The sequence below is a fragment of the Manis javanica genome, chromosome 17, assembly GCF_040802235.1.
Source record: "Manis javanica isolate MJ-LG chromosome 17, MJ_LKY, whole genome shotgun sequence".
Taxonomy (NCBI): Eukaryota; Metazoa; Chordata; class Mammalia; order Pholidota; family Manidae; genus Manis; species Manis javanica.
The window spans coordinates 20,981,480-21,001,296 of record NC_133172.1 but is presented as its reverse complement, the minus strand read 5'-3'; the positions used below and the strand labels follow the sequence as shown (position 1 = coordinate 21,001,296).

The 19,817-nt window shown below is 51.6% G+C and overlaps 1 protein-coding gene and 1 long non-coding RNA gene across 6 annotated transcripts in view; both read right to left on the bottom strand.

Annotated features, from left to right (window-relative positions):
* PEPD (peptidase D) overlaps positions 1-19,817 on the bottom strand; it is a 119,152-nt gene that overhangs the window by 33,192 nt on the left and 66,143 nt on the right. The window lies entirely within an intron of this gene.
* On the bottom strand, positions 5,246-17,494 carry LOC118973009 (uncharacterized). Its single transcript, XR_012126633.1, has 3 exons — positions 10,972-17,494; positions 10,779-10,898; positions 5,246-10,236 (listed from the first exon to the last, which is right to left on the bottom strand). It is a non-coding gene; the product is annotated as an uncharacterized lncRNA (long non-coding RNA).

Here is a 19,817-nt window from a genome sequence, read left to right as displayed (position 1 = left end):
TTTCCCCATTTGCCGTCACCACCACCTGACATACCATCCATCCCCCGATCCCTCTCACCTAGCATTAGGCCAGGCTTTTGTCTATTCTGTTCACTGTAGTATCCCCAGAGCCTAGAATAGTGCCTGGTGCACAGGAGGTTTTCAGTACACTTGAATGACTGAATAATAAACAGTGTCTGGGCAGAACCATAGCCTATTATTTACTTGACCAATTCCATGCTGTTAGATTGCTAGGTTGCTTCCAGCCCTGCGTTATGATAGACACTCATGGCTAAGTGTCTTTTCACTGGCCTCAGGCTAAATTCCTAGAAGGAGAATCACTGAGCACGTGCATATTTTTGAGTCTCAGAGCATGTTCTGGCAAATGGACCCCAGAAGGCTTAAGGATTTTCAGGGTCTTAAGCAGTTCACCATGAGGCCTGTTTACCCACTGCAACTGGTAGGCCAAACAAAAAGGTGTTTTGTCGTTTCGTTGATTAACTGGCAAGTTTGAACTTGTTTATATATTTGTTTCCTTATATCTCTTCCTCTCTGAATGGCCTATTTCTTTCTTAGAAAACTGAATGTTTGTCTGTTTCTTATTGGTCCTTAGGAGAGTTATATATGAAGGACACTAGCTAGTGGTGTTGACCATCATTTATGTGGCAAGCGTCTCTAGTACCTTCTTTGCTGATCCCCGAGGGAAGGGATCCAAACCTGGGGCAGGAGCTGCAGACAATGGCAGGGTACGGTCAGTGCTGGGCACGGGGGCAGCACATGGGACAGAACTGGGAGCCTGCAGCACATGGCTCACGAGGAAAGTTCTAGGTCTGTGAATCCAGGCCTCTTTGGGGCTAACACTATTTAGCATGTGACAGGGCCCCAGCATCGGAAGGCTGGCCGTAGAAGAGCTACAAAAGACAGGCCCAACTTGCCAACTGTCTTAACCTGCTCACATCTGACAGTCTCGCCAGTCCTTACTGATGTCAGCAGTAACACCTTTCTTGGCCCCAAACTGGAAACTCCCCCTTTAAAAGTGCAGCAGGTCACCACAGGAATCATCCAGGGAGGCTCAAACCACAGGACCAGGAAGGGGTGTAGGGAGATACTCCTTGTTCACCCTGATCCAGAGGGATTTCCCACCAAGGGATGTCTGCACCCCCTCCTCACCTCCCCAGAAGGCAGGGAAGGGAAGGTTATTTCTTTGACCTAGTATTTCCCAAAGGGTCTGTGAAATGACATTATGGGGTACACTAATAAACACAGTTTATGCATTAGGTATTTATTTTAAAGTGTCACCTTCCATTTGTGTCAAATTATATTGGATTTCACTCATGACAGGAATATAAAGCTTTCTTTTAAAATACATTTAAAGAAAAAAACCTATTAGGCAAACAATACTACAGGTGGGACAAGGATTTGGCAGAAGTTGTGGGGGTGTCATATGAGTGACTGATGCTGGAGATTCTGCCCTAAGGCTTCTTTGAGGAAAAGCCCGTGTTTTGTTCTGGGTGGAAAGAAACTGATCCAGAAGCTTCCTGTCCCCAGATGGCATCTGCCAGGTTTTGGAAAAGAGCTGGTGGGATGGATTCAAACAGAACCCAGCTTCTCTACTGTGCCTGCACCTGCTCCCATCCCTGGCTCAGCAGCCTCGGACAACAGGCCACTGTGGACCCCGTGGACAAAGGCCAAACGGGCCCTTCTGTCCTTACACCGTGGAGTACAAAGGGGTCTCGGGGTACAAAGGCACTTTTAGCAAATCTGCCTGCTGAGGGCCTCAGACAAGATGCAAGTTCTTAGCACAACACTTGCTCTGCCAAATGCGAGTAAGAGCTCCCTTCAGCCCTGAATCCTGGCTGGACCTTGCTCAGCAATGTTTCCACCTTCCTTTATTTATAGCTCATCATAAAGTCGGTCATAGACACAGCCGGTTTGGGGTGATGATTCTCGCAGATGTCCAGGTTGGGACCACGGTTGTACAGCTCCCCTATCCCACCTGGTGCATCCTTGCAGGCACCACCCGCCATGACCCCCCAACTCCACAAACTCCCCTCCCACCCCCAGTGGAAGAAAAAAACCTGGAACCCTCTACCAAACAGGTGCTTCCTACATACCAATCCTGCAGTATTCCAGGTAGCACAGTCAGGCTGGGATACCCTGGTCATCCCTTCTAGATAGAGAAAGGGCTTTGCTTTTTGAATCCCTTTCATATGTTTTGTTTTATTTCTATAGATCCCAGTGCTACTTTATTTCCAAACGTCAAATTTCCTTTCTCAGCCTTATAATCTTAAAATATTTCACAAATGTGCCTCATATACTTCCTCTGGAAAGCACTGTTTATGTCAGTGCCTTTCTCATGGTGGTCCTAAGTGACGGGGCTCTCCGGGCCAGCCCCGGCTCTGGGCTGGCTCTCTGCGGCCCTCCACTTCTGGGACAGGAAGCCATGGCTGCACCCCAGCCTTCTCTGACCCATCTTCTGGATCTCAGGTCTTCACCTTCCCCCCCAACTGCCCTCCCCTCAAGGCTGTGGAGGGGGTGAGGAGGAAGAAGTAGAGGGTACTGCACCGGCCAGGCCCATGTGCACTCAAACCTCCCAGGTATTTTTATTTTTAATTAAGGTATCATTGATATACAATCTTATGAAGATTTCACATGAGCAACACTGTGGTTTCAAGTTCCCCTCCACCCCCCTGAATCACTGTCCATCCACACAGTAAGATGCTATAGAGTCATTACTTGTCTTCTCCGTGCTGCACTGCCTTCCCCGTGACCCACCTACATTACATGTGCTAATCATGATGCACCTTAATCCCCTTCTCCCTCCCTCCCCACCCACCTTCCCCACACCCTTCCCTTTGATAACCACTAGTTCCTTCTTGGGAATCTGTGAGTCTGCTGCTGTTTTGTTGTTACACTCCACAAATGAGTAAAATCATTTGGTACTTGTCTTTGTCTGGCTTATTTCACTGAGCATAGTACCCTCTAGCAAATGGTAGGACTGGTTTTCTTCTTATGGCTGAATAATATTCCATTGTGTATATGCACCACATCTTCTTTATCCATTCATCTACTGATGGACACTTAGGTTGCTTCCGTACCTTGGCTATTGTAAACAGTGCTTGATAAACATAGGGGTGCATATGTCTTTTTGAATCAGGCATCTTGTTTTCTTTGGGTAAATTCCTAGGAGTGGAATTACTGGGTCAAACGGTATTTCTGTTTTTAGTTTTTTGAGGAACTTCCATATTGCTTTCCACAATCAAACCACTCAGGTATTTTAAGCACAGGCACCAAATACAGGGAACTGGTCACCTGGGGGTGTCAATATGCAGCAGGAGATGGCCTTGCTCTAGGATGATGGGAACAGGGGGTGGTTTCACTGCAGCCCAGATTCCTGGTCACCTGCAGGAAGCAAGAACCCTGGATGCCTCTCCAGGTGAGTTCTGTCCCAAGTACCTATGACACAATGTCTCTTCTTTGAGAAGGTTCTCCAAGTGCCCAGGAGCCACAAAGCCCAGGCCAAAGCCCAACTAGTAGTGCGGGGAGACCCAGACACAGTCTCTCAGGGCTGGGCTGGGGGAGCCCCTGGAGGCAACAGCCCTTTGTACCCTGTGGTTGCCTTTCATGGCAGCATATTGGCTCTTTAGTGTGAGCTGCTGAAGACCCCTCTTCTAATGAGTCCTCCCATCCCCGCTCGCAACTGTGAATGTTCTTCGAGTCACACTCGGCTGAAGGAACAATGGGAATACCATTTATCACTTTGTAAGTCTTTATCTACTTAAGATGATAAATAGGGTTTGCACTCACACTGCTCCCATAGAGAGATCAACCCTGAAAAGAGGAGGGGCTGCCAGCAGATACTCTGCAAGCATGGGGCAGCGGCAGGGGCAGCACTGGAGCAAGGGGCTTGGCCTGGCCAGAGGCCTCCAGCATGGCGGGGCCCGCAGCTGTGCTCCCACAGAGACTTACCTGCAGGGCCTCGGCCAAGGTTCTGTGCTATCAGGACACAGTGATGCCACCTTCCAGGGCCTCAGCACCTGCTCACACCACAGTGGTCAGAGGTGGGGGCGGGGACAGACACAGGGGCTGCCCATCTGTCCCTGACCTGTTGCAGATATCCAGTGGGCCCACAGAGGATGGGAGATGTGACTAAAGAACTAACTCAGGAACCTTTTTCCTGCTGACATCCTAGAGATGCAGGTCAGGTTCCTAAAAATACTCCTTCTACCCCCATGAATTAAAAATTCTGGCCACTTACACCTATTTATCAATAGTCAATTAATAAAGTCTAAGTCCTGTAATGACAGGGTGATTAAACTGTTTTTGAAATAATCCATTTTTAATTAAAATGGTATCCTTTCTTGGTTTCTGGAGAGATTCGAAAGAAAGTCTGAACAGATGTCTTATTTTTAAATACACATTATATAAAACCAATAACTAGAAGAATTCATGCTTTTAATTATACTTTAATTACTCTTTGCCTATTGATGCAAAGTTAAATATTCTTTCTTTATGATTCTAACGCTGCTCACCAAAGCCAGCAGACAACTAGTAGGGCTTCTTCTGTGAAATCCCACCTCGGAGAGCCATACAGCAGTACAGACACTTGGGGGAACTGTCCCCCTGCCCTCGTCCTGACAGATGGGCACCTAATCATGGTGAACTGCCAGGTCTGGAAGAGCCCTCCTGGCTCCTGGCCTGTAGTCACGCTCCTACGTGGAAGTACTGGTTATGTGCTGAGAGTCGGGTTTCCCTTCTCCCATCCAGCCATGAGGCAGAGAAGCCACTCCCCTGCCTGCACATACCGGAAAGCCTCCCACAGATGGACCCACACAAGCCGAATCACCACAATTCAGAAATTCAAAAAGCCCACGGAACATGATAAGAGCTCGGGAGACAAGGAAGCCACACGGTGAAGGTGTGCCTTCCCTTCTGCTGTGCTGACCCTGGAAGGCTGCATCCAGCTTGCTCTGAGCTCTCCCTTCCGCACTCCTCCCTCAACACTAACCCCTCTCTGCCAGCTCCCCACAGGTCCCCTCCCACCAGGACTGCTGCAGCCCCTCCTCATGGCTGCCTGCCCCAACCCTGTCCACCTGGCTGCCCTCCTAGCCTTTAATTAAATCCCCCATGGACCACCTGCCCACCCAGGAGGTGGAAGCTGCAGGGGTCTCTGAATGGCTTCCTGCTCCTCTCACCACCAACAGCCTTCACAGGTGAGCCCCTCCCCCTCCGCCTCCCCACCTCACATACACCCAACGTATGGCTTTCAGTCTTGCATATGGCTATGCCACAGTGCCTGCCCCTTTTTCCTACCAGTTTTGAAAGGAATTCCTAGAGGCAGGCCCACGTTATTCTGTATCCAAGGTTGGGCTTTATGATGAGCACATAGTAGGTCCTCAGTAAACATCTGAGGAAAGGGTAATAGGTGGCAGGCACGACTGGCCTGAACATGCTTAATGATCAAACAAGCCTTGTACACATGCACATAAGTGTGCACACACACATACACACAGCCTTACATTTCATCTGTTGGAGAAGCCTGGAGGGAGACCTAGCTGTGCGCTCACTACTCCATTTCCTCTTTCTGGGCACATTTCCCAGACTGCCTGCAGGTAGGCTGGGACGATGTGACTGACTCTCACCAATAGGTGTGCGACTGGAAGTGACCTGTGCTGCTTCCAGGCAGGGCTGGAAGAGGTGGTAAGCTCTCTGTGCTTTTCCTTTCCCCTCTCAAAGGGGGCAGAGTCAGACAATGGAAGCAAGCCCCACCGCTGCTGGAGGAGAGCCACCGAGGCCTGCCTCAGGCTGTAACATAAGCCCCAAATAAACTTCCACTGCGCTAAGCCACTGAGATTTGGGTTCTCTTGTTGCTGCTGCAAGGGCTATCCATGCTGGTAACACACATTAAGAATTTAAAATACAGTAAAGGCAGAATTTTAAATCCGTAGGGCAAAGAGATTATTCCAAAGACAGTGGGCTGACTAGTCACTCCTGGGGGGCAAAAATGCCAGAATCTTTGCTTACTCATTGCACTTCAGTGTATTTAGGCAGATTAAAGAGTTTAGAACCACACAGATGTGTGGATATGTTTTACTATACAAACCAGTGTTGAAATACTTCATAATTATAAAAAAAAATTTTTTTAAGAAAATAAATCTCATAAAGATAGAAGAAAACAGATACAAACAGTTAAATTGTACTGATGTAATAGAAAAAGCCTTTGTAATTATGGAAAAAGCATAAACTGTGCAGGGAAAGATCCACCTTGACTCTTTATACTTAAAATGTCTGCATATCAAATAGGGAACAATATTTTGACAAATAGAACAGTAACATGATGAGTCCTGGTATAAAGTGCTCTTGTAGATCAGTAAGTCAACCACAATCCCAACAGCAAATTGTGCCAAGGGCAGATAAGCCACAGACACAAATGCCCGAGAAATATCTGTGAGAGAAGTTTAACCTTGCCAGTAGTCATAGAAGTGCAAATAAAGGATTTTACTTTTCCCTTATCAGATTGGTAAAGATGAATTATCATAACAATACGATTAACTCTGAGGCCCAAGTGAGCACACAGGCACTCACAGGTGTGTGTGTGTGTGTGTGTGTGTGTGTGCGTGTGTACACCACAGGGGCTGAGGGCACAGTTTCTGGAGAGGCCACCTAGCTCTTCTAAGACCCATCTGTCCACTGTGGATCTCAGGCCAGTTCCTTAAGGACCTCCTGGCTCTGTGCCCTATAAAGCCCAGATTTGCCACTCCTTACTTCATGGGATTCAGTGAGAGAATCCCCAGGAAGCATGTAGGAGGTGCTTCACCAGACATTAGTACCATCCACTGCTGTGAGGAAGAAGAACTTCTAGAGGGCAGTTTGGCTTTGAGCATCAAAATTTCCCCCAGCAATTCCAATTGCAGGAATCTACCCCAAAGAGGTTATCAGTTAAACACCCACATGGTGGATAGATTAGGCTGATCATCACAGTGTCCTTCACACTGGCAAGTTGGAAAACACCCAGCTGTCCCCGTGAAGGACTCTTGACCGGATTATAGCAGAGCCCACAGGTGCAGTGTGCCTCAGTTCACCCAGGGGAAGAGATTTCCGCTTCAAAGAGGAGGTGTAAGTTCCACCTATTGTGATCCCAGGACATCAAAGTCTGCCTGTACCCCTGGAGAGATCTAGAAGTTTGTCTCTTAAAGCAACAACGGTTAGTGAACCTCTGCAGCACAGGATTTTTTCCATATCTTGTGACTAAATTTCCTGCTGGCACATGCAGTATCTTTCCCAGAGACAGCTGTGTTCGCTTTGAAAACATTTTTTTGGAAGGAACAAGAACTACTTGTTAAAGACTAGCTCCCCTGGTCCCTGCCTAGTCCCCTGGCCCCAGAAGGCCTTTCAGATGTGCTGGGACCAGTGGACACAACCCACACGGCCACCATCCAGGATGACTCTGAGGAGCGGCCACAAGAGGTCGCAGGCGCACACAACCTGCCACCCACATGGCGCACCTTGTGAAAACCTTCTGTCTAGCTTGGGAGGACCACAATTCAAGGCAAGGCTCTTTGGTATGGTGTGAGGAGAATCCAAGCCACATGAGTACCTGCTCAGCCTTGCTTTAAAAGACCACTTATCTCTCTTTGCTGGAATCAGATTCTGTGGCAAAAACCTCTGTGTGCACTTGAAGGTGTCCCTCCTGCAGGGTGAGCTGGGTGATGTCAGAGATTGGTGAGCAAACAGCCTCACCTGCTTCCTCTAGCTGCCCACAGCAAGCTTGCTCCCTTCCACGGACCACACCCCCCTTAGGAAAACACGCATGGCTTGGGCTCCTGCTGGAATGGAGGGAGCCAGGGACAGGAAGCGGCTGAATGTGAAGCTCTGAAGGACTGAAGCAGAAAGCAAATTTGCCTCTGGTGCTGTCGCTGGGAAAACCCCCAGCTCTCTGTCTCCCCTGGGAGAAGAAAGCTTCTCTGCCCAGGAGACTGTGCCATCAGGGGAAGCAAGCCTGCCACTGGAAACAGATTCAGCAGGTACTAGGTAAATCACCTAGCACACACAAAACGTGACATTCACCAAAGCTCCTGGAAAGAGAACTCACATTCAGCTAATGACTTGCATTTGAGTGGATTTCCATTCCCAGCTGCTAAATCCCCCAATCAAGTGTACTGCTGCTCCATAAAGGTGGGAAGCTGTGGCTCCCTGCACGTGCCACCTGAGCCTGTGGCTCTGACACTGCCGGAGTCACATGCACCTGTCCTCCAGAGGCACCATGGCCCCTCAGCTGTACCAACCCGCAGCTGTGGCTGGGCATGCGGCTCAGACCCACCTTCACTGCGTCCCTGCAGCAGGGTTTGCTGGGAGCAAACACTTTCAGGGCATTATTTTTGCCCCATCAGTTCTGGGAAACTGGTGGTCTCCAGGAGCTACACAAACACCTGTCTGTGGCCCCCAACCAATTCCAACCCATGGGAATCCAGCTATCTTTCCTGGATGCTGGCAAAGAACAGGCTTGGTGATGCCTCAAAGCACTGGCCTCCCCAGAAATTTCAGTAACTAGGGAAGAGATTTCTTTATCAAATTTTTGTAGTCTGGTTGCTAGTTCTCAACTCTTTCAGCATGTTTTATCCTTAAAACTACAGAGCTAGAGCTTGCTCCCCTCCTGGCTACGGCATTCCCATTCCACAAATACACAGGGTGCACCATGGCCCTTGAGACTGTCTTAGAATAATCATGCCCACTCTGTACCTCCAGGGCACTTAACTAATTTATAAGACAATTTTAATAATAACTATATATTAATTTTACATTCCCCTTTTACCTATTTCAGTGACTATGAACTGTTAGGAATTAGGTAATATATTACAATAGGCTTCTGGGGACTTTTTATTAACTAATGTCCCATATTTAAAACCCTTCCTATCAAGTGAGAAACATTAAGGAATGCTATCCTTTTTATAATTGCTTATAATAGACTCAATATTCAGGTCTTGGCCTTAACAGACAGCCCAGGCAGTACATTCATAAATTGCATATAACTTTTCATTTCCTTTGTGTCTCTGGCCAACAGAATAATTCTGAAAGCACACAGATGGTCATTTTGCCATGTCAGCCTGTAGCTCCTGAGAGGCCTATAAATTTGGAAGGTATAGGGACCTCTCAGGACAAGAGACATGCCCCATGCTGCAGCCCTGCTGTGAAGGACATTATTTTTTGATAAACCTATTCATTGAAATACAACATACATACAGTAACATGCACACATCTTAGGCGTCCACATTGATGAAATTTCATGAAAGCATCTCTTAGATTAAGATTCAGAATATTTCTGGTCCCTGGTAGGCTCCATCACTGCCCTCTGCTACTCCAGCACCATGGTTTTGCCTGGTGGGGACCTTTATGTAAGTGGAATGATAGAGCACACGCCCTTGAGTCCAGCCTCTTCTGCCCACAGTGCCCGGAGACACCCGTGCGTGTCCTCGTGTACAGCAAAACCTGCTCACTCTCACTGCCTGATGGTGCTTGCATGATGTACCAGTGTTCCATCCCCACAGGTGGGCCCTGGGTCTCCCCTGTTTCAGAGTCCAAGACATCCTGGCACAGGCCTTCCGGCACGTCCGCTGTGTGCCCAGGGCAATGGCAGGTGTGCAAGGCCCGGCTTCAGGGGCTGCTGCCGGTTGTCCTCCAGTGCTTGGTCTAGTGTGTCTGTTTTTATGTTTGCTATTTTTTCTCTGGCAGGAAAGAAACTTTTAAGGCTAACCCTTTAGGAACTAGAGGCTCGAACCCCCGTCTGGGCCCTCCTGTCTCCTTGATCATGTCAGGCAAAGCAGGCAGAAATGGCTTCCAAAAGTCAGACCTCTGCTGTGGGACACTGGCACATCTGGCCTTCCCTCGGCCCCAGGGGCTGGAACATGCATTTCTGAGAAGTGGAGAGCTGCAGATGGACTCTGATGCCCCCTCAGGGTAACTGTCTTTCTGCAAGAAGAGACCTCTGCAGAATGGAAACCTGATCAGGGATGAAGGATGGGGAGAGAAAAACAAACCCATTCACCTGGGAGAGAATGCTGCCAGCTGGGGGCATCCAGAAGTGGCTGAGAAAGGTCATGCCGTTTGAGTGGTCACTTGGCCTCGGGGAACAGCGTCAGGAAGAAGCCAGTGGAGCAGGATGAAATCCAGCAAGTGACCCGTGAAGTCTGGCCCTCCTCAGGCCTGCCTTCCCTGCTCTGGGCGAACGACTGAGACAGGGCAGCCGGGGCCACAGAAACACTGCGGACAGTTACAAACATTTGAGGACAGCTTGGGAAGGAGGAGCCGAGAGACACCAGCTTCACAGGGAGGGAACCCCGAGGCCCAGGCCCAGCGCAGCAGGAGGGATGGGGAAGAGGAGGACATGGGCCAAAGCAGGTGCTGGGGGTGAGGTGGAAGGCAGCAGTGGAGAGCCCCTGCTCGGGGGCAGCTGAGTGTGGGTGGTTGAGGTGGCAGCTCATCCACCCGCACTGCCAGGCAGAGGGGAGAAAAGGCCCAGCCTCCCAATGCTGCCAGAAGGCCACCAAGCTGGGGATCCTTTGTCTTCATTTCTGACTTCAAAGAGCCCTCATCTGAGCCAGCGTTTGCCTGATCCTGACTTAAAGCCACAGGGGATCCCTGGCAAGCCTGATATAGAGGGGCCTCAGCTGTGACAGCCCAAGGGGCTTGGAAAATTGAGGCCCCAGAAGCCAGTTTGGAAATTTATGAATAATAAATGCAATTAATGTGATGGCAAACAGAATCTGGCAGCCAAGCTGAGGCCCCAAGAGTGGGTGACTTACCAGACAGCCTTCCCTGTCACTTCCAGCCCAGGCCTCTCTGCCTATTCAGTCCCTGGCAGGGCTTGCCCCAGTGGCACGGTTCCTGGCTCCTGAGCATACCCTCTGCCTCAGTTCCCTCAGCTGTGAAATGGGAAAGACGATGTTGGATGTTGTCCCCTAAGTGCTGATCCTATGACCCTCCACCCTCACTCACATCAGCATCCTGGGGGGTCAGGATCAGAAGAGCTGCCTGAGTCCCTCATGCCACATCCCAACGGCGTCTCCCCACCGGCTTCTGACACCAGCCCCACTGAGGTGCACTTGCTAATCTGAGGCTGGTTTGCGTGTCGGTGTCCCCTGCCAGCTCTCAGAAGTTCTCTGCCAGCCTGCTGCCTGGCACTGAATTCCCTCAACAAATGCTGGAAGAGGGTGGAGCAGAGATGGAGGAAGAGGCTGGCTTCCAGGAAGCAGTGAGAAGGGTAAAAGGCGGGTTGGAGCTGGGGGAGGAGAGGAGAGGCCTGAGGTTAAACTGGCAGGAAGCTCCTTCTGACTTCTCAGCCCCCAGCATGGTTTGAGGGCATTGTTTCTGGCCTAGAGGAGCAGGGCACAGGGAAGCTGGGGGAAGAGGAGGAGGCAGCTTGGAGAATGAGGGGAAATTCGGGGGACAATGAGGAGAAGCTGGGGGCCTGGATGGGCAGGCTTCCCCAGGAGCCCTGGGTGCCTCACTTGGGGGCAAGTATAAGCCTCTTTCCACATCTCCCACTGGCCCAGGACAGGGTGCTCCTGCCTGACCCAGATGGCACAGTCAGGGCTCCAGTCCTCCCAAGGCTCAGGGGACATCTGCCTTTTCACCATGGCCATGAGCCTAGTGCCCACCAGGGAGGCCTTGGTGGCTGCTGCAGGTTAAGTCACAGGGAAACCCTCTCCACTCTTCCTCTAGGGCCATCAGTGAAGATGGGTGAGGTACTGCCAGGAAGGTCCTCTCACTACAAATTGCACCTTTATAGGAAAATCAATGATACGGCCTCTATCATCTTCCACACTCGTTGCTGGTCTAAGGTAATTACTCCGCAGGGCGATGAGCCAGAACTGGACCAGGATTCTGGGAGCATCCACCCCCACCCCTGCATCCCCGGGAGTCTCCCGAGCTGCCAGGAGAGATCCACCACACCTGGAGGTCCCTGGGGCTCTTTCATTAGGTCTGTCAGCAGCACTACTGCACACCTACTGTGTGCCAGCTGTCAAGTGCTGTTATCACAGAATAAGTAAGGCAGACCCAGGCCACAGAGAGATGGACGTTACCTGATTAACTGAAAGTGTGAAGGTGGACAAAGCAGAAGCCGTATGCCGGGAGGGCACAGCCAAAGAGATGGGACTTGTGGAAGACTGCCTGGAGGAGGAGGTCTGCAGAGGGCAAAGCAAGTGGGAAATCCACAGGCGGAGAGAAGCACGAGGCCTGAGGAGCCAGCCAGGATGCAGGGAGCAGTGGGGAGAGCGAAACAAGTGGGGAAGCCCAGGATGCAGTGCTGGAGGCTAGAGAAGGGACAGCCTCCACACTCTGACCCTTGGGACCACTGGTCCCATTCCTGGTGCAGCCACTCTGAACATTAACTTATCAAAAAAGTCTGCTTCTTCTTTTGAGATTCTTTTAAATGATAGCTTGTTTAACCACCAGCATCAATTGGCCAGCAATTCCATGAACAAATGATTCTCTGCTTGTCTCTGAGTTCAGCCACTTTTATTTGTCCCCTAGTATTTGGCAGGAACCAATTACATCAATAAAGAAATGTCAATTTTTAACAGCCACATGAGGTGCAAAAGCTTCAGATGGATTTTCTGTCTGCAAACAGGGTGCCTAGAGGAGCTGTTATTAACAGCCGTTAGAGACACATGGGCACGCCTGGGAGACAGGGCTCCAGATTTAGACTGGATTAAGGAGATACTGTAGGCACTGAACCTCTTGGTGTCATAAATAACACTGAAATTTTAGACGATGGTTGAACTCTGTTGTCACAGTCATTTAGGTCACTGTGTGTTTGATGTTATATAGTGAAATGACAGATATCTCTTTCAACTGCTAAGTGCACAGAGACCATCAGAATAAATCCAACCAAATTGCCCATTACAGGTAAGCAGAGGGTAGCATGAGGGGGAGAAGCTGAAGGGGGCAGTGGTACCAGAAGCGACTCAGTGATTTCTGGAGGTGTGTGGACTATGCAGAGAAGTGCCTGCTTTCCGGCTGACCCTCGCCACTTCCTGTTGTGTAATCGCACTGTGGGAAGAGGTGGGGCTCCAAACCCTTGATAGCGCATGGCAGCTGAGACCTGGGCCCTCCCCAACCACAGCCAGTCACAGCAGAACTAATGAAGGGGCTGGGAAAGCATAACGCAGGAGGAGATCCAAGAGAAGTGTAATAAGGCAAAGGTGATTCTCCAGGACAGCTGGACATAACCCTCCAAGTGCCACCAGCTGGTCCACTGCCCAGATGCAAGCTCCAAGGATCTCACCAACCAAAAAGATTTCGGGGAGCATCCGGGGACCAGGGAGGGTCTCAGAGGGCAGCCCCTGGGGCACTGAGTTTCTGGCACACTCAGCTGGACACAGAATGAACAGACCCATTTGCTCCCTGGGCCTGCAGAATTGTCCGAGAGGCAGGGATGTCACCCCCCATCTTTCCTAGCACCCAAGCTGTGCCCGTTCAGTGCCCCAGCCCAGAGCCACAACTAACACAGCAGGGCTGTTCCCTCTCTTGGGCCAGAACGGCCTGATTTTGTGGTTGTCAGAAAAAGGCCCCACCAGAACTGGATGGCACCTGAGTGACAGGTGGGGCCAGCAGGGTCCTTCCCACATTGAAAGCTGGGCCCAGAAGGGCAGCTGTCCTGGAGGAAAATGTTCTCCTTTCACTGGTTGCTTTCCCAGGAGCACAACTGTGGAGACTCAACTAATGGCAATTTTGGGACTGAGGGATGGTTGCTCCCCATTCTTTTACAGGAACACAGGAAACAACCAGAATGCTTTCTGGCAAAGAGAGACCTGTGCTCCAGGCAAGCAGGTGGTACAGCTCCCCTCCCTGGCAGTGCCAAGTCCTGTGACCAGTGCAAAAGCAGCTGCTCTCCAGGGGGACCTGGAGTGAAGGTATGGGGGCTGCTCCCAACTGGTCATGGTCCAAGGAGGGAAAAGCATGGCCGGTTACCTGGCTTCTCTCACGTGTACCCAGAGCCCCTCTGCACCTCCTGGCCCCCTGCTTCCTCTGGCCTGGGCACCTAAGCCAAGGGGTCCCAGCTGTTGGTGGCCATGACTTCTGCCAGAACTGGGGAAGAGCACTAGACCTTCCAGGTCCTCTCCTAAAGGGGCCAAACCTCAGGCAAAGGCAGTCAGCACAGAGGCGTTCTCCCTCTGTGCATGGGGGAACGGGGCTGGGCATGGGGCAGACTGGCCCTGGGCTCTGTGAATGCCTGTTGAGCCTCTTTGAGAAGTTGGGTCTACGAGGCAGGCCCCGGCCTTTGGTTTTACCTTCCTGGGGGCTCTTTGCAAAGAACATTCAAAAGTGACAGGGATCCAGCCAACAGGTGGCCATGACAGCTGGTTCCTCAGATGTCTGAGGTCACCAAGCCCATCACCTCCTTGGGAAGGGTGGCTGGTGCCCCCGACTGTCAGTCCACCTCCTGATTAATCGGAATGCAGGTCTCAGGTGCTACCACACTCAGACCTGATTAATGCCTTTCATAAAGTGCCAGAGTGAATGCCAAACTTTATAAAGCCAGGTGCCAAGAATTGTTCTTAATGTTTCTATGCTGCTTTACTTCAAGCAGAGCAATCGTCCATTTACAACAATTTTAAATGACATCCAGTGGGACCTGTCATGAGACAGGTGACCCTGTCTGGAAATGAACCTTTCCCATACACCCATCTGCTGCCTCAATTTCCCCAGACACAGGTGGTATGGACTCTTCTCCCAGTCTTCCCTGCCTTGTTTAATAGCAATTCCATCCTTCCAGGTGCTCAAGTCGGAAACCCTGCAGTCACTCTGGATCTGACAGCAAATCTTGCCTGCTTCTCACAGCGGAAGCTCTGGGCTGGGGCTCAGCCACCTTTCACCACTGCAGGGCCTCCTCACTCCCCGGCAGCCTCTACTCTCTACCACCACCAGACCAAGTCTTTCCTCTGCCCCACTCTTTGCTTCTGGGACTTCACCCCTTACCCCCAGAATTCTCCTCTCTGCCACTTGACCCTGTCTGCTGTTCCTCAACTATGACACCCCAGGGCTACGCCCCTCAGCCCCTCTGGGTCATAGCTGACCTCTAGGCAAAGCCTTCAATGCCACCCTATTCAAAACTGCAAACCACTCCCAAGACTCTTTCTGTTATCTTTCCTGTTATGGTTTTAATTTTTCCACAGTATTTGTCACCATCAAATATACTGTACATTTTACTTATTATTATTATTTTTTTATCTCCCCTCTAGAGCTTCATGGACAGGTTTTCCTCTATTCTGTCTCCCTGCTCCTGGAACAGTTACCCCACAAATGTCTGTAATCCAATGAACTGGCACAGGCAGTCTGGGAACGAGCCAATCCTCACCAGCCCCTGGGTGGTCTGCTTGCCAAAGACAGGCAGTGCATGGGGGCATCTGATAGCCTGCTCAGCCAGGAGCAGTGAAAGAGTCAAGAAGGCTTTATTATACTCCAGGGAAATTCTCTGAGTGGTCAAATTAGACTCTCTGAAACGTAAAACCCCAAATGCAATTCCCAGCCAATTCTGGCCACACCTACTATATCTGGAAATGATTTGGGAAAATCCTGGTTTTGACGAGACAATAAACCTGTTTTCTGCAGGTTCCATCAAGCCCAGAGAGATCAGCTCTGGCTCTCCCAGGCCTCCTGAGACGGCACTGTAAGCCTGCTTTCACAAACGCCCTGCCATTTAACCTCCTTCCGGTGAAGCTGGCCTTTGGCCCTGAGACCACCTGTGAACGATTGCCACACGCACTTCATTGCAACACCAACACAGGCCCCTTATCGGCTGGCCCAGGGGGCAGACTGATTCCTCAGTAACCACTGGGCCTTCGAGTCCGTCAGGGCTAGTGACCACATGTACAGGAAGCAAGGGTGCCTGGAAGAGCACACCGCCCTGGGGTGGGTGGGGGTGGGTGGCGACCTTGCTCAGACATGCAAGACTTTGGCCCTAGCCAGCCTAGACACTCCTTAGACCCTGAGACCTCCAAGGGCTGAGTGAGGAGCCAGCTGAATCCTCCTTTCCCCACCACCAGAGGAGGGGCCAGCCCTGTTCCTTCTCTTCCCTGGGAACATTTACTGAACACCTGCTGTGTGCCAGGCTGCCCAGGACCCTAGGCAGGGCTTGTTCTCTCTGCCCTGTGTATGGCCTAGAGCTACTGGGCCTGGGCTCCTGGGACACTGCCATACTGCCGGTGACCTCTGTCTATTCCTCCATCCCCTCCCCCATCTCTACCCCATCTCTCCCCTGCCCAGACTGTCCCCTTGCTGCAGGCTTGTTATCTCTGAAGGGCCACACAGAACAGTTCTAGAGGCTCGACCTCTACAGCCCAGGCAGTGGCCCCTGGGTTTCCTGGCTGAGGCTGACCTTGACTCAAGATGGGGTGGGGGAGTTGAGCCTCTTGCCCCTTCTTAGGTAGTCTCATCCCATGTCAGGAGGCAGAACCTACTTTCTTACCTAGAATTGTCCAGATTCTGCCCTGCTTCTGACATTAGGTTATTTGTTACCATAATTCATAATGAGACAAATATTCATCCTTTTTAATTTTCTATAGATATTTTAAAAACCAGAACTCCCCCAAATGACAACTGGGGCATCTTTGGTACCCTAAACTGTGCAGTGATAACTGCTGGGTTGAAAGAAGCAGTTCTACATGCACGGTGCAGAGGTCATCATAGCCAAGGGGCAACAAATGCTGGCTCTAGGGTCAAGAGCCAGGGGTCAGATCCTGGCTCCTCTGCTTGCCGCTGATACAGCCTTGGACAGAGAGCTCAGTCAATTTGTTCTGCACTTTCCTTCCTATAAAAGGGGCTGAACAATAGTCCCTCCACTCAGAAGGTTGCCGCCCAGATGGAATGGGTTGTTCCCTCATCTGATCTAGAAGCACACAGGGCCCAGCCTAGGCTGGTGTGCAGTCAGACCTTAGGAAATGCCCAGAGGGCTGGTGCTGCAGGTTGCATTATGCCCACTGCCTTCTCCTCTAGAACTATGCCCTATGGGAACAGGGCTGTTCCTCACTGTGGCATCCTCAGAGCTCAGAACAGTCTGGCAGATAGCAGGTGCTTAATAGATGCTTGCTGAACAAAGAAATAGGTGGAAAGAGGAATAGTCTGACTGACGGTGTGTGCCCCAGTCTCAGGGGTTTTATGTCTTACATGCATCTCAATCCCTCAACACCCCTTCGCCCATCCTTGAGAACAACCACCTTCCTGTCCACACTGTCACTGATGGGTTGTTTCCAAGATGCCAGAACTGCTGCACCTGGCTCTTCCCACTCCTCCACCCGGTTGGTGATCCCACATTTGTGCCCTGTCCCTCTGAGATCTGTCCAAGTGATGTCTTAAGGTCCACCCCACCTCCTGCCCGGGGCCTAAGGGGACCTGCACGGGCTGGGCCTGCACGCTCTCCAGAGGGCAGAGTGAGGGGATGCACTTAATGCGTGCATTCCACATGCACACACAGGCACACGTACAAAGAGCACCCCCACCATGTGGCCTAAGGTGGGCAGAGTGAAGGGGCATGCTTACCGGGTGCACACACACACACACACACACACACACAAGGTAGGGACATGAAATACAGCCAGGCCCTGCCTGAGAGTACAGCACCAGGGCCCTGGGGATCTTGCCCATCCAAATTCATGAGTCTCATAAAAGCACAGCCCCTGGGCAGAGCCTGTACAGTTCAGGCAGGAAATACAATGATTGGGAGGCAGGAGCAGGGGGCCGGAGAGAAAGAAGAGAGTGCTCTGGGAATAGCACCGGAGCTGCCCGGCCCACACCTGCCTGTAAGGGAATAGGCAACGGACGCCGGGGCACCCGTGACTGCACAGCACAGCCCGCCGCCACCACCACCAGAAGCCAGGACTCTTGCCATTCCTCCTCTCCCCTCACCCCCAACATCCAGTCCCTCGGCAAGTCCTCAGCTCCAGCTTCAGCTCCAAACTCATCCTCCAACCCATGCTCTCCTCCCACAGCCCTGCTGCCCAGCCTGGCGCCACGGCAGCCTCCTCACTGCCTTCCTGCTGCTGCCTCTGTCCACTCTCCGCCCAGAGCCACAGCCTCAGCTGGTCAGGTCACTCCTCAGCTCACAGAAGCCTCTGGGGGACGCCTCACTGAGACCTGGCCCTGCCACCTGCTCCTCTCTTGCCTGCCGGGCCCCACCCACTGCGCCCTCTCACCATGTTGCAAGCGCGGGGCCACGACAGCTCCTTGATCTTTCCAGCACTCCAGCTTACACTGTTTGTAATTCTCCTGCTTGTCTGTCTTTCTTTTGGAATGTCAGCTAAGCATCTGGCCCCTGAAGCCAGCCCAAGCCTTCAGAATGCAGGCACTGCCATGTCACCTGGTGAACCAGCAGAGAGGATACCACCTGGTCTCTCTGGAGACAGGGCACTGTTAGGGGCTCTTGTCTCCTCCCCACACTCCCATGTTGAATCCCTAACCTCGGGGCCTCCAAATGTACCTGTATTTGGAGAAAGGGCCTTTACAGAGGGAATTAAATTACATTGAGGCTGCTAGGGGGGCCCTCTCCAATTTGTTGGGCATTCTTAGAATGAGAAGAGATCAGGACACAGAGAAACTAGGGGCACACAAGACACAGCGAGAAGGCGGCTTTCTGCAAGCAAGGGAGGCCTCAACAGGAACCATACCTGCCGACAACTTAACTTGGGTCTTCTAGCTCCAGCACTGTGAGAAAATGAGTGTCTGTCATTTAAGTCCCCCAGTCTGTGGCATTTTGTTATGGCAGCCTTAGCAAACAACAGAGGCACCTTCAGGCCAGAGGAATGAGGGGTCCCAGAGCTCTCAGGGAGACTGTGACCACAAACCACGAGGGCCTGAATCACCCATAACTTGAAAGCCAGACTAGAGTCTCACTAGGGTCAAAGCCAAGACCTGGGAGGAGGCCAGAGAGACATGTGAGGGGCCCCTCCCTCGAGCCAGCTCCTGCCACAGCTTTGTTGCCTGCCAGAGGGGCCTGAGTCTTCACGGCAGAAGAGAGAAGCAGCCCTCCAACCAGCCCTCCCCTGGCTGGGGTTCTGGCACCCCGTCTGCCCCCCAGTGGAGGAAGGGCTGCCAGGCAGAACCATCCAGACTGCAGCCTTGGAGATTCATTTCTTTCCTCTTCAAAGCGTTACAGATTGATTGCCAAGTCTTGCCGTGAATCAAAAAAGTCACTACTCATTACCTACTCAGAATTCCCCGAGTTCTTCCTGGAAAACCATTTCTCAGCTGTTTGATCTCTGGGCCACCGGCACGATCTCCAGGCGCGCCACCCAGCACGGCAGCCACCAGATGCTCCCTCCTTCCTCAACACCTAGACGGATTTCCACCTTCCTCCAGTCTCAAGAAGAGCTGCCCAGATAAATGATTCAAAGACTCCAGCTCATGCTGAAAATACCTGGACTGCATAGAGCCTGTTCTGAATAACCCCACCTTGCGGGGAAAGGCACCAACTACAGTCCGTTGGACAGGCCATGCTGGCAGCTGGGCCCTAGACTGACTCAGGCACCTGGTGACTCTTTCACCTGTGGGATAGTAAAACTTTTCAGCCTCAGCCAGCACCCACTGCCCATGCCTCAGTAGAGCTCCTCCTACCCCTCAACAGAATGTCACCGAGGGCCCTAGGGACACATGCCAGTTGGCTGTGGCCAGTGGGAGCAAGAAGGTGCTCCATTTGCAAACTGCATCCAGGAGGAACCTCCTTCCCCAGCCCTGCAGCTGGTAGCCCTTTCCCAAAGAATCCCCACCCCAAAAGGGCTACTCACCCAAAGGAGCAGGGCCAAGCTGACAGCAGCCTCCCTGACTCAACATGCCATCTCTCCAGC